At 59.1% G+C, this 19,820-nt stretch overlaps 3 non-coding genes and 4 pseudogenes across 3 annotated transcripts; all 7 read right to left on the reverse strand.

Annotated features, from left to right (window-relative positions):
• Nucleotides 1-391: 391 nt before the first annotated feature.
• Nucleotides 392-510, reverse strand: LOC125990775 (5S ribosomal RNA; annotated as a pseudogene).
• An 872-nt stretch (nt 511-1,382) lies between these two features.
• LOC125990761 (5S ribosomal RNA) lies at nt 1,383-1,501 on the reverse strand. Its single transcript, XR_007489083.1, has one exon. It is a non-coding gene; the product is annotated as a 5S ribosomal RNA (ribosomal RNA).
• Nucleotides 1,502-5,849: 4,348 nt separating this feature from the next.
• LOC125990704 (5S ribosomal RNA) lies at nt 5,850-5,968 on the reverse strand (annotated as a pseudogene).
• An 871-nt stretch (nt 5,969-6,839) lies between these two features.
• LOC125990756 (5S ribosomal RNA) lies at nt 6,840-6,948 on the reverse strand (annotated as a pseudogene).
• A 9,108-nt stretch (nt 6,949-16,056) lies between these two features.
• Nucleotides 16,057-16,175, reverse strand: LOC125990750 (5S ribosomal RNA). Its single transcript, XR_007489078.1, has one exon. It is a non-coding gene; the product is annotated as a 5S ribosomal RNA (ribosomal RNA).
• Nucleotides 16,176-17,008: 833 nt separating this feature from the next.
• LOC125990776 (5S ribosomal RNA) lies at nt 17,009-17,127 on the reverse strand (annotated as a pseudogene).
• An 872-nt stretch (nt 17,128-17,999) lies between these two features.
• On the reverse strand, nt 18,000-18,118 carry LOC125990773 (5S ribosomal RNA). The gene has a single exon (XR_007489084.1). It is a non-coding gene; the product is annotated as a 5S ribosomal RNA (ribosomal RNA).
• Between the last annotated feature and the right edge of the window lie 1,702 nt (nt 18,119-19,820).

The following is a 19,820-nucleotide window of genomic DNA, read 5'->3' on the forward strand; positions in this document are numbered from 1 at the left end:
GTAACTGGAATAGGGTTCTACGCGAATGCCCAACGGAAAAGTGAAGTGCACAAAACCTGTATCAAAATAAATGTCATGAAAAAGGTAAAAACACTACATGGAAGCGCAATGTGTTGTGCTGGGTTCTTTTACAAGTAAAGACTGCTGCTTTGAGTTCACAGGGAGCCATGCTCTTTATTCACTGTACATAGTCTGCCCTCTAGCGGTAAAAACGTGAACTGCAATGCTATGGCTGTCGCCACACAATGTAGGTTTTAAACTCGTGTTGTAGTTTCAGTGTCGGAGTTCAAACTAGGCTTGCAGTTTCCGAATGCCATTCGTGATGGGTGCTGTAAAAAGTTCTTGGCTTAAACGATTGAAGTGCACATAAGAAAAAAAAAAAAAAAAAAAAAGCTTACGGTAACTGGTATTCCCAGGCGGTCTCCCATCCAAGTACTAACCAGGCCCGACCCTGCTTAGCCTCCGAGGTCGGACGAGAGCGGGCGCTCTCAGGGTAGTATTGCCGTAAGCCGTGAGACCGCTCAGAATTTTTCATTTTATAGACACAATCGCCCCTGAAACCATGCCAAGCAGCGGCGGGACTTGATGGCTGTGGTAAAAGTTTCCTTTCACAATTGACGTGGGAAAAAAAAAAAAAAAAAGGCTTTCAGCACCTGGTATTCCCGGACGGTCACCCTTCCCTTTTGTTTTTTTTTTGTTTTTTTTTACAACCAGGGCCGAAACAGGCTTTCTTCCAAGGCTTTTGGTGTTTTCTGGAAACATGGCTATCATGAAAAGTTATTGACAGCTTTTTATGCGGTAGCACGAATTTGCCGTTGCGACCTGCATTTTGCTGAATCAAAATAAATGCCTTGAAAAGTTTAAAAACACTTCATGGAAGTCACTTCACTGGTTTCTTTTATATCAAACAAATTGTTTTAGGTTATTCACCTGACATGTTTCGGCGGTTTCTTCCGCCTTCATCAGAGTGTCACAGATGTGATGGTGACGCGTCTTTATCAGCTGATGGATCAACATGTCAGGTGAATAACCTAAAACAATTTGTTTGATATAAAAGAAACCAGTGAAGTGATTAAATAAGGAAAAACAAAATGAACTTAGTACAATTACTTCATGGAAGTGTTGTGTTGGGTTCTTTTACAAGTCAAGCCTGCTGCTTTGAGTTCACAGGGAGCCATGCTCACTGTACATAGTCTGCTCTCTAGCGGTAAAAAATTTAACTACAATGCTGTGGATGTCACCACATAATATAGCTTTCAAACTCGTGTTATAGTTTCAATGTCGGAGTTTAAATTAGGCTTGCTGTTTCCGGATGCCATTCGTGATGGGTGTTGTAAAAAATAGCTTCTTAAACGATTGAAGTGCACATAAGAAAAAGAAAAAGCTTACAGCACCTGATATTCCCAGGCGGTCTCCCATCCAAGTACTAACCAGGCCCGACCCTGCTTAGCTTCCGAGATCGGACGAGATCGGGCGTTCTCAGGGTAGTATGGCCGTAAGCCGTGCGGTGACCCAACATTTTGCATTTTATAGACACAATCGCCCCTGAAACTAGCGAGCGAGCCAATGAAGCCTTCAAAACTGCTTCGGCACATGGAGACCAAGCATCCTGCATTAAAAAACAAACCTTAACCACTTCGGGTTTCATTGTCTCCGATTACGCCTGGATGGGACCGGCTCGTTTCTGAGAAACAAGCTCGGTGCTCCCAATAACTCAACGTAATGGTGACTTTTATTTTTATGTGGTTTATATTTGTTTTTATGCCAGTCGTATCATTTTATTTAATCGTATTTACCGTATTTGCCGGTGTACAGGTCGACTCGGTGTATAAGTCGACCCCCTAAAATTCGACGGAAATTTACGATTTTATGATATATCCTTTGTATAAGTCGAGCTCAATTGTTGCATTATATTAAACTTCAAAATTCAATATGCGAAATTTATTGACGAAATGTGTTCAAATTCTGGGAGGCCGTGCGCATGCTGCTGTTTATAAGAACCGCGGAGGAGATCGCGGCCGGCGAGCTCGCGCACGCCGCCCGGCACCAACGGGAGGCCGGAAATAGCTCCAAGCCGAGCGGATCGGCACTTTATAAGCACCGCGGAGGAGATCGCGGCGCCTCATTGGACTTCCAGCCGCCGGCGAGCTCGCGCACCCGCCCGGCACATCCGGGAGGCCGTGCGCACGAGCCAAGTGGCCGAAAATAGCCCCCGCCGAGCGGATCGGCTGTTTATAAGCACCGCGGAGGTGGTCGCGGCGCCTCATTCGACTTCCAGCGGCCGGCGAGCTCGCGCACCCGCCCGGCACATCCGGGAGGCCGTGCGCACGAGCCAAGTGGCCGAAAATAGCCCCCGCCGAGCGGATCGGCTGTTTATAAGCACCGCGGAGGTGGTCGGGCGCCTCATTCGACTTCCAGCGGCCGGCGAGCTCGCGCACCCGCCCGGCACATCCGGGAGGCCGTGCGCACGAGCCAAGTGGCCGAAAATAGCCCCCGCCGAGCGGATCGGCTGTTTATAAGCACCGCGGAGGTGGTCGCGGCGCCTCATTCGACTTCCAGCGGCCGGCGAGCTCGCGCACCCGCCCGGCACATCCGGGAGGCCGTGCGCACGAGCCAAGTGGCCGAAAATAGCCCCCGCCGAGCGGATCGGCTGTTTATAAGCACCGCGGAGGTGGTCGCGGCGCCTCATTCGACTTCCAGCGGCCGGCGAGCTCGCGCACCCGCCCGGCACATCCGGGAGGCCGTGCGCACGAGCCAAGTGGCCGAAAATAGCCCCCGCCGAGCGGATCGGCTGTTTATAAGCACCGCGGAGGTGGTCGCGGCGCCTCACTTCCAGCGGCCGGCGAGCCCGCGCACCCGCCCGGCACATCCGGGAGGCCGTGCGCACGAGCCAAGTGGCCGAAAATAGCCCCCGCCGAGCGGATCGGCTGTTTATAAGCACCGCGGAGGTGGTCGCGGCGCCTCATTCGACTTCCAGCGGCCGGCGAGCTCGCGCACCCGCCCGGCACATCCGGGAGGCCGTGCGCACGAGCCAAGTGGCCGAAAATAGCCCCCGCCGAGCGGATCGGCTGTTTATAAGCACCGCGGAGGTGGTCGCGGCGCCTCATTCGACTTCCAGCGGCCGGCGAGCTCGCGCACCCGCCCGGCACATCCGGGAGGCCGTGCGCACGAGCCAAGTTGCCGAAAATAGCCCCCGCCGAGCGGATCGGCTGTTTATAAGCACCGCGGAGGTGGTCGCGGCGCCTCATTCGACTTCCAGCGGCCGGCGAGCTCGCGCACCCGCCCGGCACATCCGGGAGGCCGTGCGCACGAGCCAAGTGGCCGAAAATAGCCCCCGCCGAGCGGATCGGCTGTTTATAAGCACCGCGGAGGTGGTCGCGGCGCCTCATTCGACTTCCAGCGGCCGGCGAGCTCGCGCACCCGCCCGGCACATCCGGGAGGCCGTGCGCACGAGCCAAGTGGCCGAAAATAGCCCCCGCCGAGCGGATCGGCTGTTTATAAGCACCGCGGAGGTGGTCGCGGCGCCTCATTCGACTTCCAGCGGCCAGCGAGCTCGCGCACCCGCCCGGCACATCCGGGAGGCCGTGCGCACGAGCCAAGTGGCCGAAAATAGCCCCCGCCGAGCGGATCGGCTGTTTATAAGCACCGCGGAGGTGGTCGCGGCGCCTCATTCGACTTCCAGCGGCCGGCGAGCTCGCGCACCCGACCGGCACATCCGGGAGGCCGTGCGCACGAGCCAAGTGGCCGAAAATAGCCCCCGCCGAGCGGATCGGCTGTTTATAAGCACCGCGGAGGTGGTCGCGGCGCCTCATTCGACTTCCGGCGGGCGGCGAGCTCGCGCACCCGCCCGGCACATCCGGGAGGCCGTGCGCACGAGCCAAGTGGCCGAAAATAGCCCCCGCCGAGCGGATCGGCTGTTTATAAGCACCGCGGAGGTGGTCGCGGCGCCTCATTCGACTTCCAGCGGCCGGCGAGCTCGCGCACCCGCCCGGCACATCCGGGAGGCCGTGCGCACGAGCCAAGTGGCCGAAAATAGCCCCCGCCGAGCGGATCGGCTGTTTATAAGCACCGCGGAGGTGGTCGCGGCGCCTCATTCGACTTCCAGCGGCCGGCGAGCTCGCGCACCCGCCCGGCACATCCGGGAGGCCGTGCGCACGAGCCAAGTGGCCGAAAATAGCCCCCGCCGAGCGGATCGGCTGTTTATAAGCACCGCGGAGGTGGTCGCGGCGCCTCATTCGACTTCCAGCGGCCGGCGAGCTCGCGCACCCGCTCGGCACATCCGGGAGGCCGTGCGCACGAGCCAAGTGGCCGAAAATAGCCCCCGCCGAGCGGATCGGCTGTTTATAAGCACCGCGGAGGTGGTCGCGGCGCCTCATTCGACTTCCAGCGGCCGGCGAGCTCGCGCACCCGCCCGGCACATCCGGGAGGCCGTGCGCACGAGCCAAGTGGCCGAAAATAGCCCCCGCCGAGCGGATCGGCTGTTTATAAGCACCGCGGAGGTGGTCGCGGCGCCTCATTCGACTTCCAGCGGCCGGCGAGCACGCTCACCCGCCCGGCACATCCGGGAGGCCGTGCGCACGAGCCAAGTGGCCGAAAATAGCCCCCGCCGAGCGGATCGGCTGTTTATAAGCACCGCGGAGGTGGTCGCGGCGCCTCATTCGACTTCCAGCGGCCGGCGAGCTCGCGCACCCGCCCGGCACATCCGGGAGGCCGTGCGCACGAGCCAAGTGGCTGAAAATAGCCCCCGCCGAGCGGATCGGCTGTTTATAAGCACCGCGGAGGTGGTCGCGGCGCCTCATTCGACTTCCAGCGGCCGGCGAGCTCGCGCACCCGCCCGGCACATCCGGGAGGCCGTGCGCACGAGCCAAGTGGCCGAAAATAGCCCCCGCCGAGCGGATCGGCTGTTTATAAGCACCGCGGAGGTGGTCGCGGCGCCTCATTCGACTTCCAGCGGCCGGCGAGATCGCGCACCCGCCCGGCACATCCGGGAGGCCGTGCGCACGAGCCAAGTGGCCGAAAATAGCCCCCGCCGAGCGGATCGGCGGTTTATAAACACCGCGGAGGTGGTCGCGGCGCCTCATTCGACTTCCAGCGGGCCGCGCACTCGCGCACGCCGCCCGGTTCAAATTTTCTAAGTGCAACGCACAATGAGATGCATGAGAAACGGCCTTGGTTACCATCACATTTGAAGCGATGAATACGAAGTTAAATTTTATGACTCGGTGTATAAGTCGAGGTCGATTTTTTTCGGTCGATTTTGGATCGAAAAAGGTCGACCAATACACCGGCAAATACGGTATATATACTTATTATAAATGTAGTATTTATTTATATTGATTTATTGTTTATTTATATATATAAAGGCAGGTCCGCAAAAATATTTCTGACGCGTAGCCGGTCCGTGGCGCAAGAAAGGTTGGGGACCACTAGTCTAAAAGAATCTGGCCGTAACTGGAATAGGGTTCTACGCGAATGCCCAACGGAAAAGTGAAGTGCACAAAACCTGCATTTGGCTGTATCAAAATAAATGTCATGAAAAAGGTAAAAACACTACATGGAAGCGCAATGTGTTGTGCTGGGTTCTTTTACAAGTAAAGACTGCTGCTTTGAGTTCACAGGGAGCCATGCTCTTTATTCACTGTACATAGTCTGTCCTCTAGCGGTAAAAACGTGAACTGCAATGCTATGGCTGTCGCCACACAATGTAGGTTTTAAACTCGTGTTGTAGTTTCAGTGTCGGAGTTCAAACTAGGCTTGCAGTTTCCGAATGCCATTCGTGATGGGTGCTGTAAAAAGTTCTTGGCTTAAACGATTGAAGTGCACATAAGAAAAAAAAAAAAAAAAAAAAAAGCTTACGGTAACTGGTATTCCCAGGCGGTCTCCCATCCAAGTACTAACCAGGCCCGACCCTGCTTAGCCTGCGAGATCGGACGAGAGCGGGCGCTCTCAGGGTAGTATTGCCGTAAGCCGTGAAACCGCTCAGAATTTTTCATTTTATAGACACAATCGCCCCTGAAACCATGCCAAGCAGCGGCGGGACTTGATGGCTGTGGTAAAAGTTTCCTTTCACAATTGACGTGGGAAAAAAAAAAAAAAAAAGGCTTTCAGCACCTGGTATTCCCGGACGGTCACCCTTCCCTTTTGGTTTTTTTTTGTTTTTTTTACAACCAGGGCTGAAACAGGCTTTCTTCCAAGGCTTTTGGTGTTTTCTGGAAACATGGCTATCATGAAAAGTTATTGACAGCTTTTTATGCGGTAGCACGAATTTGCCCTTGCGACCTGCATTTTGCTGAATCAAAATAAATGCCTTGAAAAGTTTAAAAACACTTCATGGAAGTCACTTCACTGGTTTCTTTTATATCAAACAAATTTTTTTAGGTTATTCACCTGACATGTTTCGGCGGTTTCTTCCGCCTTCATCAGAGTGTCACAGATGTGATGGTGACGCGTCTTTATCAGCTGATGGATCAACATGTCAGGTGAATAACCTAAAACAATTTGTTTGATATAAAAGAAACCAGTGAAGTGATTACATAAGGAAAAACAAAATGAACTTAGTACAATTACTTCATGGAAGTGTTGTGTTGGGTTCTTTTATAAGTCAAGCCTGCTGCTTTGAGTTCACAGGGAGCCATGCTCACTGTACATAGTCTGCTCTCTAGCGGTAAAAAATTTAACTACAATGCTGTGGATGTCACCACATAATATAGCTTTCAAACTCGTGTTATAGTTTCAATGTCGGAGTTTAAATTAGGCTTGCTGTTTCCGGATGCCATTCGTGATGGGTGTTGTAAAAAATAGCTTCTTAAACGATTGAAGTGCACATAAGAAAAAGAAAAAGCTTACAGCACCTGGTATTCCCAGGCGGTCTCCCATCCAAGTACTAACCAGGCCCGACCCTGCTTAGCTTCCGAGATCGGGCGTTCTCAGGGTAGTATGGCCGTAAGCCGTGAGGTGACCCAACATTTTGCAATTTATAGATACAATCGCCCCTGAAACTAGCGAGCGAGCCAATGAAGCCTTCAAAACTGCTTCGGCACATGGAGACCAAGCATCCTGCATTAAAAGACAAAACTTAACCACTTCGGGTTTCATTGTCTCCGATTACGCCTGGATGGGACCGGCTCGTTTCTGAGAAACAAGCTCGGTGCTCCCAATAATTCAACGTAATGGTGACTTTTATTTTTATGTGGTTTATATTTGTTTTTATGCCAGTCGTATCATTTTATTTAATCGTATTTACCGTATTTGCCGGTGTACAGGTCGACTCGGTGTATAAGTCGACCCCCTAAAATTCGACGGAAATTTACGATTTTATGATATATCCTTTGTATAAGTCGAGCTCAATTGTTGCATTATATTAAACTTCAAAATTCAATATGCGAAATTTATTGACGAAATGTGTTCAAATTCTGGGAGGCCGTGCGCATGCTGCTGTTTATAAGCACCGCGGAGGAGATCGCGGCCGGCGAGCTCGCGCACGCCGCCCGGCACCAACGGGAGGCCGGAAATAGCTCCAAGCCGAGCGGATCGGCACTTTATAAGCACCGCGGAGGAGATCGCGGCGCCTCATTGGACTTCCAGCCGCCGGCGAGCTCGCGCACCCGCCCGGCACATCCGGGAGGCCGTGCGCACGAGCCAAGTGGGCGAAAATAGCCCCCGCCGAGCGGATCGGCTGTTTATAAGCACCGCGGAGGTGGTCGCGGCGCCTCATTCGACTTCCAGCGGCCGGCGAGCTCGCGCACCCGCCCGGCACATCCGGGAGGCCGTGCGCACGAGCCAAGTGGCCGAAAATAGCCCCGCCGAGCGGATCGGCTGTTTATAAGCACCGCGGAGGTGGTCGCGGCGCCTCATTCGACTTCCAGCGGCCGGCGAGCCCGCGCACCCGCCCGGCACATCCGGGAGGCCGTGCGCACGAGCCAAGTGGCCGAAAATAGCCCCCGCCGAGCGGATCGGCTGTTTATAAGCACCGCGGAGGTGGTCGCGGCGCCTCATTCGACTTCCAGCGGCCGGCGAGCTCGCGCACCCGCCCGGCACATCCGGGAGGCCGTGCGCACGAGCCAAGTGGCCGAAAATAGCCCCCGCCGAGCGGATCGGCTGTTTATAAGCACCGCGGAGGTGGTCGCGGCGCCTCATTCGACTTCCAGCGGCCGGCGAGCCTGCGCACCCGCCCGGCACATCCGGGAGGCCGTGCGCACGAGCCAAGTGGCCGAAAATAGCCCCCGCCGAGCGGATCGGCTGTTTATAAGCACCGCGGAGGTGGCCGCGGCGCCTCATTCGACTTCCAGCGGCCGGCGAGCTCGCGCACCCGCCCGGCACATCCGGGAGGCCGTGCGCACGAGCCAAGTGGCCGAAAATAGCCCCCGCCGAGCGGATCGGCTGTTTATAAGCACCGCGGAGGTGGTCGCGGCGCCTCATTCGACTTCCAGCGGCCGGCGAGCTCGCGCACCCGCCCGGCATATCCGGGAGGCCGTGCGCACGAGCCAAGTGGACGAAAATAGCCCCCGCCGAGCGGATCGGCTGTTTGTAAGCACCGCGGAGGTGGTCGCGGCGCCTCATTCGACTTCCAGCGGCCGGCGAGCTCGCGCACCCGCCCGGCACATCCGGGAGGCCGTGCGCACGAGCCAAGTGGCCGAAAATAGCCCCCGCCGAGCGGATCGGCTGTTTATAAGCACCGCGGAGGTGGTCGCGGCGCCTCATTCGACTTCCAGCGGCCGGCGAGCTCGCGCACCCGCCCGGCACATCCAGGAGGCCGTGCGCACGAGCCAAGTGGCCGAAAATAGCCCCCGCCGAGCGGATCGGCAGTTTATAAGCACCGCGGAGGTGGTCGCGGCGCCTCATTCGACTTCCAGCGGCCGGCGAGCTCGCGCACCCGCCCGGCACATCCGGGAGGCCGTGCGCACGAGCCAAATGGCCGAAAATAGCCCCCGCCGAGCGGATCGGCTGTTTATAAGCACCGCGGAGGTGGTCGCGGCGCCTCATTCGACTTCAAGCGGCCGGCGAGCTCGCGCACCCGCCCGGCACATCCGGGAGGCCGTGTGCACGAGCCAAGTGGCCGAAAATAGTCCATGCCGAGCGGATCGGCTGTTTATAAGCACCGCGGAGGTGGTCGCGGCGCCTCATTCGACTTCCAGCGGCCAGCGAGCTCGCGCACCCGCCCGGCACATCCGGGAGGCCGTGCGCACGAGCCAAGTGGCCGAAAATAGCCCCCGCCGAGCGGATCGGCTGTTTATAAGCACCGCGGAGGTGGTCGCGGCGCCTCATTCGACTTCAAGCGGCCGGCGAGCTCGCGCACCCGCCCGGCACATCCGGGAGGCCGTGCGCACGAGCCAAGTGGCCGAAAATAGCCCCCGCCGAGCGGATCGGCTGTTTATAAGCACCGCGGAGGTGGTCGCGGCGCCTCATTCGACTTCCAGCGGCCGGCGAGCCCGCGCACCCGCCTGGCACATCCGGGAGGCCGTGCGCACGAGCCAAGTGGCCGAAAATAGCCCCCGCCGAGCGGATCGGCTGTTTATAAGCACCGCGGGGGTGGTCGCGGCGCCTCATTCGACTTCCAGCGGCCGGCGAGCTCGCGCACCCGCCCGGCACATCCGGGAGGCCGTGCGCACGAGCCAAGTGGCCGAAAATAGCCCCCGCCGAGCGGATCGGCTGTTTATAAGCACCGCGGAGGTGGTCGCGGCGCCTCATTCGACTTCCAGCGGCCGGCGAGCCTGCGCACCCGCCCGGCACATCCGGGAGGCCGTGCGCACGAGCCAAGTGGCCGAAAATAGCCCCCGCCGAGCGGATCGGCTGTTTATAAGCACCGCGGAGGTGGCCGCGGCGCCTCATTCGACTTCCAGCGGCCGGCGAGCTCGCGCACCCGCCCGGCACATCCGGGAGGCCGTGCGCACGAGCCAAGTGGCCGAAAATAGCCCCCGCCGAGCGGATCGGCTGTTTATAAGCACCGCGGAGGTGGTCGCGGCGCCTCATTCGACTTCCAGCGGCCGGCGAGCTCGCGCACCCGCCCGGCATATCCGGGAGGCCGTGCGCACGAGCCAAGTGGACGAAAATAGCCCCCGCCGAGCGGATCGGCTGTTTGTAAGCACCGCGGAGGTGGTCGCGGCGCCTCATTCGACTTCCAGCGGCCGGCGAGCTCGCGCACCCGCCCGGCACATCCGGGAGGCCGTGCGCACGAGCCAAGTGGCCGAAAATAGCCCCCGCCGAGCGGATCGGCTGTTTATAAGCACCGCGGAGGTGGTCGCGGCGCCTCATTCGACTTCCAGCGGCCGGCGAGCTCGCGCACCCGCCCGGCACATCCGGGAGGCCGTGCGCACGAGCCAAGTGGCCGAAAATAGCCCCCGCCGAGCGGATCGGCAGTTTATAAGCACCGCGGAGGTGGTCGCGGCGCCTCATTCGACTTCCAGCGGCCGGCGAGCTCGCGCACCCGCCCGGCACATCCGGGAGGCCGTGCGCACGAGCCAAGTGGCCGAAAATAGCCCCCGCCGAGCGGATCGGCTGTTTATAAGCACCGCGGAGGTGGTCGGGCGCCTCATTCGACTTCCAGCGGCCGGCGAGCTCGCGCACCCGCCCGGCACATCCGGGAGGCCGTGCGCACGAGCCAAGTGGCCGAAAATAGCCCCCGCCGAGCGGATCGGCTGTTTATAAGCACCGCGGAGGTGGTCGCGGCGCCTCATTCGACTTCCAGCGGCCGGCGAGCTCGCGCACCCGCCCGGCACATCCGGGAGGCCGTGCGCACGAGCCAAGTGGCCGAAAATAGCCCCCGCCGAGCGGATCGGCTGTTTATAAGCACCGCGGAGGTGGTCGCGGCGCCTCATTCGACTTCCAGCGGCCGGCGAGCTCGCGCACCCGCCCGGCACATCCGGGAGGCCGTGCGCACGAGCCAAGTGGCCGAAAATAGCCCCCGCCGAGCGGATCGGCTGTTTATAAGCACCGCGGAGGTGGTCGCGGCGCCTCATTCGACTTCCAGCGGCCGGCGAGCCCGCGCACCCGCCCGGCACATCCGGGAGGCCGTGCGCACGAGCCAAGTGGCCGAAAATAGCCCCCGCCGAGCGGATCGGCTGTTTATAAGCACCGCGGAGGTGGTCGCGGCGCCTCATTCGACTTCCAGCGGCCGGCGAGCTCGCGCACCCGCCCGGGACATCCGGGAGGCCGTGCGCACGAGCCAAGTGGCCGAAAATAGCCCCCGCCGAGCGGATCGGCTGTTTATAAGCACCGCGGAGGTGGTCGCGGCGCCTCATTCGACTTCCAGCGGCCGGCGAGCTCGCGCACCCGCCCGGCACATCCGGGAGGCCGTGCGCACGAGCCAAGTGGCCGAAAATAGCCCCCGCCGAGCGGATCGGCTGTTTATAAGCACCGCGGAGGTGGTCGCGGCGCCTCATTCGACTTCCAGCGGCCGGCGAGCTCGTGCACCCGCCCGGCACATCCGGGAGGCCGTGCGCACGAGCCAAGTGGCCGAAAATAGCCCCCGCCGAGCGGATCGGCTGTTTATAAGCACCGCGGAGGTGGTCGCGGCGCCTCATTCGACTTCCAGCGGCCGGCGAGCTCGCGCACCCGCCCGGCACATCCGGGAGGCCGTGCGCACGAGCCAAGTGGCCGAAAATAGCCCCCGCCGAGCGGATCGGCTGTTTATAAGCACCGCGGAGGTGGTCGCGGCGCCTCATTCGACTTCCAGCGGCCAGCGAGCTCGCGCACCCGCCCGGCACATCCGGGAGGCCGTGCGCACGAGCCAAGTGGCCGAAAATAGCCCCCGCCGAGCGGATCGGCTGTTTATAAGCACCGCAGAGGTGGTCGCGGCGCCTCATTCGACTTCCGGCGGGCGGCGAGCTCGCGCACCCGCCCGGCACATCCGGGAGGCCGTGCGCACGAGCCAAGTGGCCGAAAATAGCCCCCGCCGAGCGGATCGGCTGTTTATAAGCACCGCGGAGGTGGTCGCGGCGCCTCATTCGACTTCAAGCGGCCGGCGAGCTCGCGCACCCGCCCGGCACATCCGGGAGGCCGTGCGCACGAGCCAAGTGGCCGAAAATAGCCCCCGCCGAGTGGATCGGCAGTTTATAAGCACCGCGGAGGTGGTCGCGGCGCCTCATTCGACTTCCAGCGGCCGGCGAGCTCGCGCACCCGCCCGGCACATCCGGGAGGCCGTGCGCACGAGCCAAGTGGCCGAAAATAGCCCCCGCCGAGCGGATCGGCTGTTTATAAGCACCGCGGAGGTGGTCGCGGCGCCTCATTCGACTTCCAGCGGCCGGCGAGATCGCGCACCCGCCCGGCACATCCGGGAGGCCGTGCGCACGAGCCAAGTGGCCGAAAATAGCCCCCGCCGAGCGGATCGGCTGTTTATAAGCACCGCGGAGGTGGTCGCGGCGCCTCATTCGACTTCCAGCGGCCGGCGAGCTCGCGCACCCGCCCGGCACATCCGGGAGGCCGTGCGCACGAGCCAAGTGGCCGAAAATAGCCCCCGCCGAGCGGATCGGCTGTTTATAAGCACCGCGGAGGTGGTCGCGGCGCCTCACTTCCAGCGGCCGGCGAGCCCGCGCACCCGCCCGGCACATCCGGGAGGCCGTGCGCACGAGCCAAGTGGCCGAAAATAGCCCCCGCCGAGCGGATCGGCTGTTTATAAGCACCGCGGAGGTGGTCGCGGCGCCTCATTCGACTTCCAGCGGCCGGCGAGCTCGCGCACCCGCCCGGCACATCCGGGAGGCCGTGCGCACGAGCCAAGTGGCCGAAAATAGCCCCCGCCGAGCGGATCGGCTGTTTATAAGCACCGCGGAGGTGGTCGCGGCGCCTCATTCGACTTCCAGCGGCCGGCGAGCTCGCGCACCCGCCCGGCACATCCGGGAGGCCGTGCGCACGAGCCAAGTGGCCGAAAATAGCCCCCGCCGAGCGGATCGGCTGTTTATAAGCACCGCGGAGGTGCTCGCGGCGCCTCATTCGACTTCCAGCGGCCGGCGAGCTCGCGCACCCGCCCGGCACATCCGGGAGGCCGTGCGCACGAGCCAAGTGGCCGAAAATAGCCCCCGCCGAGCGGATCGGCTGTTTATAAGCACCGCGGAGGTGGTCGCGGCGCCTCATTCGACTTCCAGCGGCCGGCGAGCTCGCGCACCCGCCCGGCACATCCGGGAGGCCGTGCGCACGAGCCAAGTGGCCGAAAATAGCCCCCGCCGAGCGGATCGGCTGTTTATAAGCACCGCGGAGGTGGTCGCGGCGCCTCATTCGACTTCCAGCGGCCGGCGAGCTCGCGCACCCGCCCGGCACATCCGGGAGGCCGTGCGCACGAGCCAAGTGGCCGAAAATAGCCCCCGCCGAGCGGATCGGCTGTTTATAAGCACCGCGGAGGTGGTCGCGGCGCCTCACTTCCAGCGGCCGGCGAGCCCGCGCACCCGCCCGGCACATCCGGGAGGCCGTGCGCACGAGCCAAGTGGCCGAAAATAGCCCCCGCCGAGCGGATCGGCTGTTTATAAGCACCGCGGAGGTGGTCGCGGCGCCTCATTCGACTTCCAGCGGCCGGCGAGCTCGCGCACCCGCCCGGCACATCCGGGAGGCCGTGCGCACGAGCCAAGTGGCCGAAAATAGCCCCCGCCGAGCGGATCGGCTGTTTATAAGCACCGCGGAGGTGGTCGCGGCGCCTCATTCGACTTCCAGCGGCCGGCGAGCTCGCGCACCCGCCCGGCACATCCGGGAGGCCGTGCGCACGAGCCAAGTGGCCGAAAATAGCCCCCGCCGAGCGGATCGGCTGTTTATAAGCACCGCGGAGGTGGTCGCGGCGCCTCATTCGACTTCCAGCGGCCGGCGAGCTCGCGCACCCGCCCGGCACATCCGGGAGGCCGTGCGCACGAGCCAAGTGGCCGAAAATAGCCCCCGCCGAGCGGATCGGCTGTTTATAAGCACCGCGGAGGTGGTCGCGGCGCCTCATTCGACTTCCAGCGGCCGGCGAGCTCGCGCACCCGCCCGGCACATCCGGGAGGCCGTGCGCACGAGCCAAGTGGCCGAAAATAGCCCCCGCCGAGCGGATCGGCTGTTTATAAGCACCGCGGAGGTGGTCGCGGCGCCTCATTCGACTTCCAGCGGCCAGCGAGCTCGCGCACCCGCCCGGCACATCCGGGAGGCCGTGCGCACGAGCCAAGTGGCCGAAAATAGCCCCCGCCGAGCGGATCGGCTGTTTATAAGCACCGCGGAGGTGGTCGCGGCGCCTCATTCGACTTCCAGCGGCCGGCGAGCTCGCGCACCCGACCGGCACATCCGGGAGGCCGTGCGCACGAGCCAAGTGGCCGAAAATAGCCCCCGCCGAGCGGATCGGCTGTTTATAAGCACCGCGGAGGTGGTCGCGGCGCCTCATTCGACTTCCGGCGGGCGGCGAGCTCGCGCACCCGCCCGGCACATCCGGGAGGCCGTGCGCACGAGCCAAGTGGCCGAAAATAGCCCCCGCCGAGCGGATCGGCTGTTTATAAGCACCGCGGAGGTGGTCGCGGCGCCTCATTCGACTTCCAGCGGCCGGCGAGCTCGCGCACCCGCCCGGCACATCCGGGAGGCCGTGCGCACGAGCCAAGTGGCCGAAAATAGCCCCCGCCGAGCGGATCGGCTGTTTATAAGCACCGCGGAGGTGGTCGCGGCGCCTCATTCGACTTCCAGCGGCCGGCGAGCTCGCGCACCCGCCCGGCACATCCGGGAGGCCGTGCGCACGAGCCAAGTGGCCGAAAATAGCCCCCGCCGAGCGGATCGGCTGTTTATAAGCACCGCGGAGGTGGTCGCGGCGCCTCATTCGACTTCCAGCGGCCGGCGAGCCCGCGCACCCGCCCGGCACATCCGGGAGGCCGTGCGCACGAGCCAAGTGGCCGAAAATAGCCCCCGCCGAGCGGATCGGCTGTTTATAAGCACCGCGGAGGTGGTCGCGGCGCCTCATTCGACTTCCAGCGGCCGGCGAGCTCGCGCACCCGCCCGGCACATCCGGGAGGCCGTGCGCACGAGCCAAGTGGCTGAAAATAGCCCCCGCCGAGCGGATCGGCTGTTTATAAGCACCGCGGAGGTTGTTGCGGCGCCTCATTCGACTTCCAGCGGCCGGCGAGCTCGCGCACCCGCCCGGCACATCCGGGAGGCCGTGCGCACGAGCCAAGTGGCCGAAAATAGCCCCCGCCGAGCGGATCGGCTGTTTATAAGCACCGCGGAGGTGGTCGCGGCGCCTCATTCGACTTCCAGCGGCCGGCGAGATCGCGCACCCGCCCGGCACATCCGGGAGGCCGTGCGCACGAGCCAAGTGGCCGAAAATAGCCCCCGCCGAGCGGATCGGCGGTTTATAAACACCGCGGAGGTGGTCGCGGCGCCTCATTCGACTTCCAGCGGGCCGCGCACTCGCGCACGCCGCCCGGTTCAAATTTTCTAAGTGCAACGCACAATGAGATGCATGAGAAACGGCCTTGGTTACCATCACATTTGAAGCGATGAATACGAAGTTAAATTTTATGACTCGGTGTATAAGTCGAGGTCGATTTTTTTCGGTCGATTTTGGATCGAAAAAGGTCGACCAATACACCGGCAAATACGGTATATATACTTATTATAAATGTAGTATTTATTTATATTGATTTATTGTTTATTTATATATATAAAGGCAGGTCCGCAAAAATATTTCTGACGCGTAGCCGGTCCGTGGCGCAAGAAAGGTTGGGGACCACTAGTCTAAAAGAATCTGGCCGTAACTGGAATAGGGTTCTACGCGAATGCCCAACGGAAAAGTGAAGTGCACAAAACCTGCATTTGGCTGTATCAAAATAAATGTCATGAAAAAGGTAAAAACACTACATGGAAGCGCAATGTGTTGTGCTGGGTTCTTTTACAAGTAAAGACTGCTGCTTTGAGTTCACAGGGAGCCATGCTCTTTATTCACTGTACATAGAGGTTTTGAACTCGTGTTGTAGTTTCAGTGTCGGAGTTCAAACTAGGCTTGCAGTTTCCGAATGCCATTCGTGATGGCTGTTGTAAAAAGGTCTTGGCTTAAACGACTGAAGTGCACATAAGAAGAAAAAAAAAAAAAAAAAAGAGCTTGAAGTGCACATAAGAAAAAGAAAAAGCTTACAGCACCTGGTATTCCCAGGCAGTCTCCCATCCAAGTACTAACCAGGCCCGACCCTGCTTAGCTTCCGAGATAAGACGAGATCAGGCGTTCTCAGGGTAGTATGGCCGTAAGCCGTGAGGTGACCCAACATTTTGCATTTTATAGACACAATCGCCCCTGAAACTAGCGAGCAAGCCAATGAAGCCTTCAAAACTGCTTCGGCACATGGAGACCAAGCATCCTGCATTAAAAGACAAACCTTAACCACTTCGGGTTTCATTGTCTCCGATTACGCCTGGATGGGACCGGCTCGTTTCTGAGAAACAAGCTCGGTGCTCCCAATAATTCAACGTAATGGTGACTTTTATTTTTATGTGGTTTATATTTGTTTTTATGCCAGTCGTATCATTTTATTTAATCCTATTTATATATATTTATTATAAATGTAGTATTTATTTATATAGATTTATTGTTTATTTATATATATAAAGGCAGGTCCGCAAAAATATTTCTGACGCGTAGCCGGTCCGTGGCGCAAGAAAGTTTGGGGACCACTAGTCTAAAAGAATCTGGCCGTAACTGGAATAGGGTTCTACGCGAATGCCCAACGGAAAAGTGAAGTGCACAAAACCTGTATCAAAATAAATGTCATGAAAAAGGTAAAAACACTACATGGAAGCGCAATGTGTTGTGCTGGGTTCTTTTACAAGTAAAGACTGCTGCTTTGAGTTCACAGGGAGCCATGCTCTTTATTCACTGTACATAGTCTGCCCTCTAGCGGTAAAAACGTGAACTGCAATGCTATGGCTGTCGCCACACAATGTAGGTTTTAAACTCGTGTTGTAGTTTCAGTGTCGGAGTTCAAACTAGGCTTGCAGTTTCCGAATGCCATTCGTGATGGGTGCTGTAAAAAGTTCTTGGCTTAAACGATTGAAGTGCACATAAGAAAAAAAAAAAAAAAAAAAAAGCTTACGGTAACTGGTATTCCCAGGCGGTCTCCCATCCAAGTACTAACCAGGCCCGACCCTGCTTAGCCTCCGAGGTCGGACGAGAGCGGGCGCTCTCAGGGTAGTATTGCCGTAAGCCGTGAGACCGCTCAGAATTTTTCATTTTATAGACACAATCGCCCCTGAAACCATGCCAAGCAGCGGCGGGACTTGATGGCTGTGGTAAAAGTTTCCTTTCACAATTGACGTGGGAAAAAAAAAAAAAAAAGGCTTTCAGCACCTGGTATTCCCGGACGGTCACCCTTCCCTTTTGTTTTTTTTTTTGTTTTTTTTTACAACCAGGGCCGAAACAGGCTTTCTTCCAAGGCTTTTGGTGTTTTCTGGAAACATGGCTATCATGAAAAGTTATTGACAGCTTTTTATGCGGTAGCACGAATTTGCCGTTGCGACCTGCATTTTGCTGAATCAAAATAAATGCCTTGAAAAGTTTAAAAACACTTCATGGAAGTCACTTCACTGGTTTCTTTTATATCAAACAAATTGTTTTAGGTTATTCACCTGACATGTTTCGGCGGTTTCTTCCGCCTTCATCAGAGTGTCACAGATGTGATGGTGACGCGTCTTTATCAGCTGATGGATCAACATGTCAGGTGAATAACCTAAAACAATTTGTTTGATATAAAAGAAACCAGTGAAGTGATTAAATAAGGAAAAACAAAATGAACTTAGTACAATTACTTCATGGAAGTGTTGTGTTGGGTTCTTTTACAAGTCAAGCCTGCTGCTTTGAGTTCACAGGGAGCCATGCTCACTGTACATAGTCTGCTCTCTAGCGGTAAAAAATTTAACTACAATGCTGTGGATGTCACCACATAATATAGCTTTCAAACTCGTGTTATAGTTTCAATGTCGGAGTTTAAATTAGGCTTGCTGTTTCCGGATGCCATTCGTGATGGGTGTTGTAAAAAATAGCTTCTTAAACGATTGAAGTGCACATAAGAAAAAGAAAAAGCTTACAGCACCTGATATTCCCAGGCGGTCTCCCATCCAAGTACTAACCAGGCCCGACCCTGCTTAGCTTCCGAGATCGGACGAGATCGGGCGTTCTCAGGGTAGTATGGCCGTAAGCCGTGCGGTGACCCAACATTTTGCATTTTATAGACACAATCGCCCCTGAAACTAGCGAGCGAGCCAATGAAGCCTTCAAAACTGCTTCGGCACATGGAGACCAAGCATCCTGCATTAAAAAACAAACCTTAACCACTTCGGGTTTCATTGTCTCCGATTACGCCTGGATGGGACCGGCTCGTTTCTGAGAAACAAGCTCGGTGCTCCCAATAACTCAACGTAATGGTGACTTTTATTTTTATGTGGTTTATATTTGTTTTTATGCCAGTCGTATCATTTTATTTAATCGTATTTACCGTATTTGCCGGTGTACAGGTCGACTCGGTGTATAAGTCGACCCCCTAAAATTCGACGGAAATTTACGATTTTATGATATATCCTTTGTATAAGTCGAGCTCAATTGTTGCATTATATTAAACTTCAAAATTCAATATGCGAAATTTATTGACGAAATGTGTTCAAATTCTGGGAGGCCGTGCGCATGCTGCTGTTTATAAGAACCGCGGAGGAGATCGCGGCCGGCGAGCTCGCGCACGCCGCCCGGCACCAACGGGAGGCCGGAAATAGCTCCAAGCCGAGCGGATCGGCACTTTATAAGCACCGCGGAGGAGATCGCGGCGCCTCATTGGACTTCCAGCCGCCGGCGAGCTCGCGCACCCGCCCGGCACATCCGGGAGGCCGTGCGCACGAGCCAAGTGGCCGAAAATAGCCCCCGCCGAGCGGATCGGCTGTTTATAAGCACCGCGGAGGTGGTCGCGGCGCCTCATTCGACTTCCAGCGGCCGGCGAGCTCGCGCACCCGCCCGGCACATCCGGGAGGCCGTGCGCACGAGCCAAGTGGCCGAAAATAGCCCCCGCCGAGCGGATCGGCTGTTTATAAGCACCGCGGAGGTGGTCGGGCGCCTCATTCGACTTCCAGCGGCCGGCGAGCTCGCGCACCCGCCCGGCACATCCGGGAGGCCGTGCGCACGAGCCAAGTGGCCGAAAATAGCCCCCGCCGAGCGGATCGGCTGTTTATAAGCACCGCGGAGGTGGTCGCGGCGCCTCATTCGACTTCCAGCGGCCGGCGAGCTCGCGCACCCGCCCGGCACATCCGGGAGGCCGTGCGCACGAGCCAAGTGGCCGAAAATAGCCCCCGCCGAGCGGATCGGCTGTTTATAAGCACCGCGGAGGTGGTCGCGGCGCCTCATTCGACTTCCAGCGGCCGGCGAGCTCGCGCACCCGCCCGGCACATCCGGGAGGCCGTGCGCACGAGCCAAGTGGCCGAAAATAGCCCCCGCCGAGCGGATCGGCTGTTTATAAGCACCGCGGAGGTGGTCGCGGCGCCTCACTTCCAGCGGCCGGCGAGCCCGCGCACCCGCCCGGCACATCCGGGAGGCCGTGCGCACGAGCCAAGTGGCCGAAAATAGCCCCCGCCGAGCGGATCGGCTGTTTATAAGCACCGCGGAGGTGGTCGCGGCGCCTCATTCGACTTCCAGCGGCCGGCGAGCTCGCGCACCCGCCCGGCACATCCGGGAGGCCGTGCGCACGAGCCAAGTGGCCGAAAATAGCCCCCGCCGAGCGGATCGGCTGTTTATAAGCACCGCGGAGGTGGTCGCGGCGCCTCATTCGACTTCCAGCGGCCGGCGAGCTCGCGCACCCGCCCGGCACATCCGGGAGGCCGTGCGCACGAGCCAAGTTGCCGAAAATAGCCCCCGCCGAGCG

Source organism: Syngnathus scovelli, chromosome 20 (assembly GCF_024217435.2).
Source record: "Syngnathus scovelli strain Florida chromosome 20, RoL_Ssco_1.2, whole genome shotgun sequence".
NCBI lineage: Eukaryota > Metazoa > Chordata > Actinopteri > Syngnathiformes > Syngnathidae > Syngnathus > Syngnathus scovelli.